The sequence below is a fragment of the Excalfactoria chinensis genome, chromosome 1, assembly GCF_039878825.1.
Source record: "Excalfactoria chinensis isolate bCotChi1 chromosome 1, bCotChi1.hap2, whole genome shotgun sequence".
Taxonomy (NCBI): domain Eukaryota; kingdom Metazoa; phylum Chordata; class Aves; order Galliformes; family Phasianidae; genus Excalfactoria; species Excalfactoria chinensis.
Window position 1 is genome coordinate 83,457,535 of NC_092825.1, and position 7,473 is coordinate 83,465,007.

Sequence of the window (7,473 nt, forward strand, 5' to 3'; positions counted from 1 at the left end):
AATTCATACACACAGTCTTTCTCAATGCCATATATTTTGTATGGAGAAGTAGTAGAAGTGGGATGTAAGTCACGGTAAATTGAATAAAGAGATGAAGACTTAGCAGCCATTAACTTTCACCAATTAGGTTAAAGCAAACAAAAACAACAAGAAAAAAAAACAAACAAATAAGTTTGTTTTTATGTAAAGGGTTTATTTTTAAGTAAAAAATTGTTTGTTTGGTGTTTTTTTGTGGTTTTTTTTTTTTTTCCTGTTGTTTTGTTTTGTAATAGAAAACCACATCTTTATTTCTCAATATTTCACTTAAGCTGCATTTCTGAAAGGAAATTAAAAAAAATGGAAATCAGTCACCGAGGCTGGATAGGAAATTGAGTACATTTACTCCAGGTTTGGCTAATAGAAAGGATATACTTCCTACAATTCAAGAGTATTTCCAGTTCTTCAAGTACTGTGGTCAAAAAGGAGTTTCAGTGTGCATCTCTGTTGTGTATACTTTTCTTCCTGCACTTAAAGTTCTGTACTTGAACGCCAAAAATGACTGAAACTAAACCTGCCAGCATAAGCTGCTTTTCCTTACCTCGTGGGAGTAGGATCCGGTTTGAACCGGTCGAAGCCGGTTTGAACCGGTCGAAGCTGGTTTGAACCTGTCGAAACCAGGTTGGACCAGTCGAAACCGGTTTGAACCGGTTTGGACCGGTAGAAATCGGTTTGAACCGGTCAAAACCAGTTTGGACCGGTCAAAACCGGTTTGAACCGGTCTGGACCAGTTGGAACCGGTTTGAACTGGTCGAAGCCGGTTTTAACCGGTTTGGACCAGTTGGAACCGATTTGAACCGGTCGAAACCGGCTTGATCCGGTCAAAACCAGTTTGAACCGGTTTGGACAAGTCGGAACCGGTTTGAATCGGACCACACCAGTTTGGACCGGTCAAAGCTGGTATGAACCAGTTTGGACCAGTTGGAACCGGTTTGAACTGGTCGAAACCAGTTTGAACCGGTTTGGACCAGTTGGAACCGTTTTGAACTGGTCGAAACCAGTTTGGACCGGTCGAAACCAGTTTGGACCGGTCGAAACCAGTTGGAACAGGTTTGCAACAGTTGGAACCGGTTTGAACTGGTTGAAACTGGTTTGAACCGGTCGAAACCAGTTGGAACTGGTTTGAACCGGTCAAAACCAGTTTGACCTGGTTTGGACCAGTTGGAACTGATCTGGACAGGTCAAAACCAGTTTGAACCAGTTTGGACCGGTCGAAACCGGTTTGGACCAGTTTGGACCAGTTGGAACCGGTTTGAACCAGCCGAAACCAGCTTGGACCGGTCAAAACCGGTTTGAACCGGTCGAAACCAGTTGGAACCAGTTTGAACCGGTCGATACCAGTTTGGACCGGTCGAAACCGGTTTGAACCGGTTTGGACCAGTTGGAACCGGTTTCAACAGGACGAAAACAGTTTAGACCGGTTTGAACCGGTTCGGACCAGTTGGAACCGGTTTGAACTGGTCGAAACCGGTTTGAACCGGTCAAAACCAGTTGGAACCGGTTTGAACCGGTCGAAACCAGTTTGGATCGGTCGAAACCGGATTGAACTGGTTTGGACCAGTTGGAACCGGTTTGAACCGGTCGAAACCGGTTTGTACCTGGTGAAAATATTTGTTCACAGCAATTTTCCTAATAAAAAGAGTGATGCCATAAAAGTGTTTTTATGGTAAGTTCTTGAGTGCATAAGCTTCCCTATTCTTATCCATTAAGACAACTTATTTCAGGACATCTTTGGAGAAACGATTGAGCAGCCGTATTCTTTTGACATTATTAATACATTTCTGGCAATCAAAACCTTTCAATTGTGGTCAAAATTTCTGCACACAGAAAGAGAAGAACTTCTGGGGATGCATAGCAACCTGAAGGGCAGAGTAGGAAGGCAGGCAATTTTCCTCACAGAGAGCAGGTTCCGTGTATTGTGGGTCTGAGGGTCTTTGCTAGAATGACTATATGTGATCAGAACGAACGCAAAGATAGTATTGGATATTCTAGAAAGGAACGTGTATTCTGACTTTCCAGCAATCTCTATCACATTACTAGGTACAAAATTATCCTTAGGCCATTATTAATTTCCCTGCATAGGACAATGGGCCTGAAATTGCCATTATTCATTAGCTGAAATGGAAAATTCATTAAGCACTTGAAAGAGATAAATGAGGGGGCAAGTTCAGTATGTGCCATGTAGAATTTCACATCTTCAGTTGTGCCACTTAATTATGAAGTGTTCATTTGAAGATAAGGGGCAACAAATGATGCATAGACTAGGAGACTGCATTAGTTACACGCAGAGGCATAGCCATGCCTTTCTGCTTCTTGGGTGAGTCTTGAGGATCCTCAACCTCCCATTGTTTTCCTCAGCATTTTCACGAGAGTCTGAAGCTTTTCAGTCTGTAGCAAAAATTCAAGGTTAAAAAAAAACAAACAAACAAACAGTAAAAACTAACCAACCAACAGAGAATCTGCCCCTTCTGGCTGCACACTTTGCTGGTCTCACAGGCAGCCACTGTGCAAGCTCTCTTGCAGCACTTTGAAGGGCTGTTATTTTCAGCCCTGCCTTTCTAATCAGTGTTGTTGCTGCCAGGGCAGGGGTTTGGGATCAGCTTGAAAATTGCTTTCATGCCTATGTGCTAAGTTAAACCAAAATCAGGGTTAGCTCAGGAAGCGATTTGGAAATGGACAACATATTCCCAGAGTGTGGGCAACAAAGTCCGCCAGTGAGATGGAAGGTAAAACATAGTGCATCATCCTCATTCACTGTCAGAAGGTGAGTTAACTGCCTGATCTTTATGAGCCATTTTATGGTTGTCAGAGCAATAAAATTAGACTATCCGCTGCCTTAAGTCTAGTGCCACGAGGACAGTCTTGCATAAGGCTGGTTTTGTGACTAAAATGTCAAACAAAGCCAGGGGATGCAATTTGACGGTTCTGTTGTACTTAGACATGACTAATTCCTTTAAAGAAGTTGTTCTGAAAGCCAGAGCTGCAATCTGCAAAGCTGTAGCTTCAAGCTAATGTCACTAATTCAGATAATTAGTCTTGCTGAATTAAATGGGAAGAATTGTGCACGCATGAGTAGCAGTGGCATATGAGGTGCTTATTTTGTATTATCAAAATACATGCCACTCATGACAATGAGCAAATGGTTTTCATAGGCACTGGATATGAAAATCCTTCTTCTGCTTTTTATTAAGAATTAGGAAAAAAAAAGAAAAAAAGTATTGTCTGAGTTTGCTTCCCTTCTTTTAGCTACATGTAGTCTTTCAACCTTTCAGCATAAGCAAATCTGAAGCATTCTTAACTACCTCTCCTCCACATTGTCACATTGCCACCTACAGTTATTCTCTTTGCTATTTCCACACAGCACAACTACACATACCATTTTTTATTGATGGCAAATCCAAAGGATGTACCTAAAAGACAGAGGATTTCAAGTGCAGCTTTGCTGATTATGGGGGTGGAAATAAAAGCCTTAGGGCACAGTATCCATGCAACTGGTGCACAGGAGAGCAGTTGCTTTCAGTACTCCGAAGCTTTGTGTCTGACCAGGTGAACAGCTGATCTGCAAGAGCTGCAGAACCTCTGGCTAATTTTTGAATACTCCAGTTCATGGAGGTCCCGGGGGAGAGGATGAGTGGGTGGTGAGGAAGCTGTATTCAGACCTGTCTCTGTACAGACTTTAGTTGGATGGATGCAGGATAATTTCTGCCAGGTGGTCTTGAGCTGCCAATTCTTTTCTGAGGGATACCAGCCTGATGTCTTCCTATGATCAGTAGAAGTAAGAAATCAGGATGACGGGGTGCCTCATGCTTAGTACCCCCAGCAGATTTTCCCCAGCTGTGGAGCTTATGGGTATCTGTCCTGTAGGGGGACTCAAGGGCCAAGTCAGGTCTGAGTTATACTACAGCCCCTTTCTCAGTCAGAGTACATGACTGCTCCCTCAGCTACTCAGAACCTTAATTCTACCTACCTTAGATGTTAGCAGACTACCTTTGTGATCTCTGCCAGTCTGTCAAGTCGAACTAGAAGCAGCACACAGGTTTAAAAAATTACTGTGGCTAGATGTGGGAGATAAACACATGCAATAACAAGACAACATGAGTGTAGGAGCCTTGCTTCTTTGGAGAACCAGATGGAAGACTCAAGAGTTGTCCAACGTGACAGGGAAATTCTTTCCAATAATAATAATAAAAGATTAATACTACCTGGCCTTTCTTTAAAAGATACAAGACATTTCAACCAGAAAACCATTTTAAACAAAGCAAACGGGAGGAGTTGCACAACCCAAGCAACCTGTGCATAACCTCCCTTACAAATGCCGAAGGAGAGATAACTACAAAGTAACACTGTTTGTTTTTTTTAAGCACAGCAGAACAAACAAGCAACACTGTATAGAGGTAATGAGAAAATTGATGGTTTTAGGAGCTGAAATGATTTCTACAAACAGAACAAGCGGGGTCTGGTTTTCAATGGATGTTCTACATGCTACTTCATTGCTATGGCAATTCTTATGATTGAACTTGACCTCAAACAATTTTAATGCAAAGGACTTTTGAGCTTGTATCACACTGCTTTTATGTACTTGCTTTGCACTTGATCTTCTGTCGTCTTAATTTAAACCAAAACAGCTGAGGCAAAGTATTTACCCAATCTATACCTGCTGCTGTAATTTCCAGTGCCAGCAAAAGCAAGTGGTGTTCAAAGTGATTTTATGTTGGCTGACTGAATATACAAACCACCCACCCGAGGCAGGTGCATAACCACTCCATATAGAGTGGAAAATAAGTTATTAGTGTTTTGAGTCATTTGTAGGAAGCAATGAGATGAGTAGCTAGAACATAAAGACTGAAAATTATCCACCATTGATAAGTTCAGTCAGGAAAAGAGGTAAGCATTCTCTGCCTGTGATTATCACCTTAAGAAAGCCACAAGCATCAGCAATTACCTTTCTGTCCTTGCAGCTGTTCAAACACACTGTATGGTTATTGTATCTGTGGAGTCTACTTTCCCTGCTCTACAACAGCAAAAGGCAGACTCAGTGATGTGGCTGACTATCTTAGGGGTGAAACAAGTACTCACTGACAACAATAGTGTGAAGTTACCCCTATCTGCCATGTGGAGCAAGCTTTCCTAATGTCATTGTCAGTCCAGGCACAGGAAACAGGAGGGACAAAAGCCAGCACTTCAGCCTTCTTGACCCACCTGGCATTACTGGCTAGTCAGCTTGGAGTAACACTTCTTGTTCAGCTACTTTCTCACAGCTACACAACCACTGCTGAAGTGATTTCATGACAGTCACTGTCTCCTTATAGGACTGAATAAGCATGTGAGATCCTGTCAGAGTAATTCAACTGTGTCCTGGTTGTGACTGAAAGCTGCTGTGGAGCAGGGAGCTAGTTCAGGGAAGGCTTAAAAAAACACCCTTACAATTGCTGTCAATACTATCACCATAAATCCAGATCCTGACTGTGCAAGGTGCCGTGAGAAAGAAACTGCCTAGCATCCTCAAAATGCAGGTAGACCTGTTCAAGGACAAAAAAAATGTCCATAAGCTTAAAAACAAAACAAACTGTGGTACTTGGTGGTGGCTGCTCACCACTGCAAAATAAGTGATGAGGCAGTTATTAGAAGAATGAATTTTAAATAAATTTTCCCTGTGAACTTGTCAGATGAGAACTAACCTTTGTAGAAGCTTTCGTATATGTATCCTTAGATATAGCATATACATACTTTTATCTAGATCAGGGTGATCATCACTGAAACTGCTAATGTGATTAAGTAGAAGAATCACAGTGCAACAACTTAACTTGTCTAGGAAGAAAGTAGTATCTTTAGAAAATATGCAGTTGATTACCATGCCTAGCTAGCCTGCAAGTAGGGGGATGAGCCCTATCTTTAATTGACCAGCTGTAGGCTGTGTTGGGGTAGTGGTAAAGTGATAAAAATATGTATAAAACAGTACCATGAAAATCCAGGGGCATGCTAGCTTTGTGGAAGACTACCTAGAACTTGAACTTTGCAATAAGTCAATATTTTGAGTGTGAGATGGGCTTACTGCACACTGCACTGCACTGCAATCTGCCTTTCAGACAGCAATATCAAACACAAATTTGATGAACCTTGCACAGAACACTACAAAGTGCCACTAATTCTTACTGCCTTTGCTCCAGTATTTTGTAGCATTACCATTGGTGTGGAGTCTAGGCAGGAAATTGTACCACAAGCTTTCTGATGGTCTGGGCCTGATACCTCTCCCCATGTTACTCCACAGAGAGAATGCAGCATGGTTTTTGCCACAGAAAATAGCTACCACTGCATTATACCAAAGCTATAATGTACTGACTTGTGGTTTTGACTTTTAATAGTGATTAAGAAAGGAGGGAAAATATTTGTAAACATGTATCACCATTAAACTAAGGGGAAAAACAAAACAAGAAGCATACTTTTACTCACATGTCACTTGGGACCATTACCTTTTTTAAAGCACAGAGACAATTCAACCAGAACCACTAGGCTTTCTGGACGAAGGAAATCTCTTTTCTACAAGTAAGATAATAATCTCTTTTCATTACTCACAGTTACACAGTTCCTTACTCTTTCTTGTCCCCTCTGCCCCAGGCTAAGGTCTATTTTCATTCACTCAGTAATTGCCACAGGATTAGATCTAGCCAAGGTACATCTACAGGTACTGTTTTTAGCAACCACAGGTTCCTCTGTGCCTCACTTAAATGTTCAGGCTGCTTCAATCTGTCAAGGTCAGCTGTGTCAATAACTGCATATACAGCATCAGTTACTAAGAAAATTCATGAAAAAGTCCCTTTCCTTGAAAGAAGGGACTTTGTCATTATGATATGCTGCTTTGATATAAAGAAAAGAAGTTGAAAGATGTTCAGAGTATCCCTAGTCTGCCTTCTCCCTCTTTCCTGCAGTGAATTATTCGAATCTGCACTGCTGATGGGAGCAACACCAACACAGTGCAGGAAGGAAGATGAAATAATTTGAGATGGGTAGAGACATTCCAGGTCTAAATTCACACTTAACATTGCATGCCTAGAAGTGAACAGTCATCCAGTACGCACCATGAAGAAGCCAGCACATCCTCTTAAGAGCAGCTTCTTGAATAAGACCTAATGAGTAAGCAGAGATTAAAACTCAAAAGAGCTGCTTCATCTGCCTTGCAGCTGGTTGATTAGAAGAAATGATGACTCCCAGGAGAACCAGGAACAGATAACTACATTTGTCTCTGAAGCTCACTGGGATAGTTTGGGCCAGCCAAGTTTTATCTGAGTCTTTTTCAAGTTGAACTCATCTACTCTGAAATCTGCCAGCTCAAAGCTGCTGCCACTATTAGCCTGGAAGGGGATCTCTGAGAGAAACACTTTGAAATTGTCAGTTTTGGTTCTGAGAAGTGACTGAAAGCAGCTCATCTACGCCAATAAG